Source organism: Cryptomeria japonica, chromosome 1 (genome assembly GCF_030272615.1).
Source record: "Cryptomeria japonica chromosome 1, Sugi_1.0, whole genome shotgun sequence".
Taxonomy (NCBI): Eukaryota; Viridiplantae; Streptophyta; class Pinopsida; order Cupressales; family Cupressaceae; genus Cryptomeria; species Cryptomeria japonica.
The window spans coordinates 334,208,458-334,213,324 of record NC_081405.1 but is presented as its reverse complement, the minus strand read 5'-3'; the positions used below and the strand labels follow the sequence as shown (position 1 = coordinate 334,213,324).

Below are 4,867 nucleotides of genomic sequence, written 5' to 3'. Positions count from 1 at the left end.
TTTGGTGTGGCAAGCTTGTATGCCCTGCTCTGTTTTATACTCATTGCCTGCTATGTTTGACTGAGTGTTGTTTCAGTTGTGGCAACGTAGTTGTGGTTGCTCTTGCAGCCATTGTAATTGACTTTAATTGGTTTCTTATAGACATAATAACCTTTTAATGTGTTGTTCTTGTTGTGGCTGTTGTTGCAGCTTTGTAAACTTTATTGAACTCTATGCTGCTATTTTTAATAATGTTTTTGGTGTAGCTACTGTTGTTATTTGTAAATGTTATCCAGCTTAAATCCAATGAAAAACATATGCTACAAGAACGTAATCATAAGGATCAATGCCTAGTTTTTCTTGTGCATTTTCCAACTTCTCACCTGTCGTACCATGCTTTGTTTCTTTGGTTGCCTGTCTCGTAATTCACTGAATAAAATATGGAAGATTTGCCAAGGTCTGAGGAATTTGACTTTTCCAGTTAAGTTTAGATAAATAGGTCTCTTCAACTTTCCAATATCGAAAGAGATAATCTTTGCAAACAAATTCCCACTGAGATCAAACAAAGTAACTGAAGTTTGACCTTGGAAACCACTAAAAGGCAAGTTCAAAAAAGTAACTTGAGCCTCCTCAACTCTCCAATATTAAATCCCCATGACCAGGTTCCCCTTGATAATTATCCGATGTTTCAGCTAAACTAGCCATTTCGTCATAATCTAAGTTGTCCACCATTCTTTAATTTGCATCTGTTCTTTATTCTGCATTTTGCTATCATTACTAGCAAATTTTTCTTTTATATATTTGGACAATGAAATTAGATCTTCATTGACAAAATGTATAATTAGGTATGATTGGAAACAAATTCCTAGTATTGAACGAGACCTAACATAGTGCATTATGTAGACATTTTGGCCTCACCCACAACATAAAAATTTACTCCTCAAATACTTATGGTGCATACGTGCTTCTTCTTGTACTGGAAACTTTGTGATGATTTATATAGAATTGCCATAATTGGGGAAGCTTGTGAATTGTTGGACTGGACAGAACTACTGCCATGGCTGGATGTGAATAATTTACATCTTTTCCTAGATAGGTTTGTACCAGTTCATTACTAATTTTAACCGTGGTTTCATATTCCCATTGAAGTGCACAACAACTCCACTATCTATCAGCTACATATCAGTGTTTGAATAATATCTTAATCTTAGTAGATGCCACTACAGATCAAGTGGTTCAGTTAGATCATAGAATGTAAGCAGGCCTGAAGGAGAAGTGCCTAACCTCCAAAGAATTCGATCAACTTTCTGCTGCTTCCAATAATGATATTAGATTGTAACATCAACTTTCATCCATATCCCAAAGGCCCACCAAGAAACATTTGCATTAAAGTGAGAATGGATTGTGGTGACAGAGAATTTGAGATATATATGGTACCAGTGAAATGACTCAAGGCAGGTTTCAACTGCACCATTCCCACTTCCATGGAAGTCTATAGAGAAAAGTCTTGTGGAGTCTTTTTAACTCATTACATCATCATCTAGGAAGACCGCTTTTCCAAGAGAGCAGGGTATGCTTCGGGAATATAGAAACTTAAATGGTTCAACATTGAAAGGTACTTTGGGTTCTAAAACTTAACAAAACACTTCATATCTTGTGAACCTTTAAACTTAATAACTGTGTTTTTCCACATCTCGTAGTTGCTTCAACATAGGGAGAATATGATGCATTGAGCCAAGTAAACTCATCTACATTCTGCACTTCTGTTGTTTCTCCCTTGTAGTTGTTCATAGCAAATCAAGCCTTCACGGAACCATGATTGACTTCATAGGTAACTATATGGAAGACAAGCTGTTCAGGATTGTCAGGATTCTCAACTATTGAGTCCACCACCATAGATATTGTAGGCACATTATCTGATAACACATAGAAATGATATAATCTATTATCCATGAGTTTAGGATTGTGATTCTGCCCATCCATGTACTTCTGGAGTTTATGATTTTTGGACCATTCCTTAGTCAGTCTTGTGCTCAAACAGTAAAGAGCCTTAGACATTGCTTTTGTAGCTAGCTATTCAAATGTTGTACTCTATATAGTGGCTACTTTTACACGTTCTACCAAAGATTTGGTGCCTCTGATAGCTGCTTTATCTAGAAATCTTAAGCTGGGAGTGTCAAAAATGGGGAAAAAGTTTATAATTTTCATGCTCAAATTAGTGGACAATAGGTGGCTCTGATTGGGGAATGCATTCCCTAGTAGAATGCAAAGGACTCTAGAATCTTTAGTTAAGACTAATGTTTGTCCATTGGGCCAGAGTCATCTCCATCTTTAATATGTTTACAATTTGGTTCACTAAATGTGACAAAAGAACAATTTCAATTACCTGCTTTATCATTACCCTTAAAATCTTGAATTCACTAGAGGACTAAAATGCATCCCTTTTGGAGAATCTTTAGCTAGATCCTTCTCTTCTATCTTAGACTAGAAAGATTAAAAAAAAACCCACTAGATGTAATGGATTTGCATTTGTTTCCATTTCACGATCCTCCAAAGATGCTGTTATGGAGATAAACATCATCATGAATGTGTGTATCATCAAATTTTTCATGCAGCTTCTTTATCCCTTCATAATTATCTTGCATGTTATAACTATAAATTATCCAAGAGTTGCACTAAAATTTGGCATGAACTCTGACATAACATAGATATAAATATGGTTTTAGTAGTACTATTGGCAACATTTCTGGACCAATAATTCTTCTCTTGAGTTTGGAAGCCTTTTACCATTATTTCAATCAGGCTCTACTTTGCTTCATACAATCCTCTGGCTTGCAAAATTCTTGGATAAGAACATTTAAGTAAACATATCAAGACATATGCAACACCTTATCACAAAGCTCTCAGGCATTATCCATACGACCTCTCTTGCAGTAAAAATCAATAACAGTATATTGCATGTGAAGTAATTTAATTGAAATCCTTTATCTACTTTTTGGTTAAAGAGGTCGTTTGCTTCTTGTCATTTCCCTTCCTCATTCAGCTTATGATTTTATAAATAAATGATGTACTTAACAATCCTGTTTTGTAGCTTGCAAACATGAATTGCATATATGCCTCTCATTGATATAACACACAGACACACATAAAATTCCCTGAGGCCCAAGAAAGTCCTTGAAAAATACTCTACAATGGTGTGCTCCCCCTCATCTCATGGAATCTGAGTATGGTATTGATGCCAACGAACATGGAAACACAAATGCCAGAGCTTGTATGCTCATAATTAGTGGTATATCTCTATATGTTGTTTGACCCTCCTGCTTGGATAGGCCATGGGGATGTTGGCAAGGGTAATGGAATTTAGCTCACACTTTGTCACTTGCATTTATTCAAAACCTTGAAGAATTATTCAGTAAACCTACTTCATTTAAATCTAGCAAGGACTATGTGTTGTGAGACCACACCTTGAGCACACATTTTAAAATAAATTATATATAGATAGGGAACCGCACATCTAGATGCTTTCCGACTGGATTCCATCACAAACCCATCTCAAAGAAAAATGGACTATTTTTCCTGTACAAAGACTATAAAGGCCATCTAAGATTTAAATTGAATTTTCAAGTAGTGACATACGATCAGTACCCTTTATTATCATGTATATATTCAATTTCATACTTATACTGCAGCTTGTATGGTTGGAAGTGTTCATTATCCAATCCATCAGGTCCGTCTATGTCGAATTCATCACCTTTAAGCTAACTTCCATGTTTGGATAATTCTCTCTTCTTTGAAATCGATTGCATTTCCTTCACTCATTTCACCCTGAAGAGCTTGTCTTTTTGAATTTTTGAAGTCAGTAGAATCCTCATCCGCCCACAACATAGAACAAGATCTCTTCAAATTTCCAGCCGCTAATTGATTCTATATATCTTTGCCTCAAGGTCAGTCGCCTATTCCTCAAGATACTCCTTATTCATATTTGTCGAGTTTATACTTTTCAAATTAACTTCCTCCTTAATATATAGCTATCAATCAACCTCCTCATCAACAATGTCAGGTAGAGTTTGAATCATTGTCAGATCAACAGTGGCATCTTTAGGATCGTCAGATCAGCAGTGGCATCAACATTGTCAGGTAGAGTTGTCTTTTCTCTAGAAATTAGAGCTTGTGATTGGCTGATTGGGTTCAATGTCAACCTTCCAACTGATTGAAAATAGGATCAGTGGAATGAGACAAATGCATAGATTTTGAATTAGATAAATTTTGGTTTCTTCTCAAAGTAGTGAGGTCAAAAATTGCTACAACCTAGTTAGCAGCGTTTCAAGTGATTTTCAGCACATTTTTGGATTTAGTAAAAAGTTGTTTGAAGAGTAGAACAAGTAGCACTAACACATGTTGATATATGCATCAACATCCAGGATGCAAATCTTTCAAAGATCAATAGGGACATGGACGAGAATAGAGAGAAGTTGACAAGTTACAAATGCCATACCATGTCTCTCAACAAGATGTTAGGGATGTAAAGGAAATCTCGTGCCATCTTCAGGTCATAAGGGATAAATTGATGTTGTGAAGAGGTTCATAAAGGTTGGTGTAACTAAAGAGTATCAAGTATATCTCACCCAATATAATATTGAAAAGACTTTCTATGTAATTATTTTCAGTGGTTATAACCAGTTTTCGTAGCAAGAAAATACCTACCTTTTAGATGTAATGCTAGGAAAATGTTAATCATCCAAATGAAATGAGCATTGCCCTTTTAATAAAAGTACAAGCTATATTGTTTAGCTTATATTTTATTGTAATAGGTGTTATTTGCAAGTAGTCGAAAAATGAAAGAATAGAGAGTTAACACTGTATGTCTTTTTACAAACTTTTATCTTTC

General features: G+C 35.3%; 1 pseudogene; it reads right to left on the bottom strand.

The window, feature by feature from the left end:
• Nucleotides 1-927: 927 nt before the first annotated feature.
• On the bottom strand, nucleotides 928-2,187 carry LOC131043565 (hexosyltransferase GAUT11-like; annotated as a pseudogene).
• Between the last annotated feature and the right edge of the window lie 2,680 nt (nucleotides 2,188-4,867).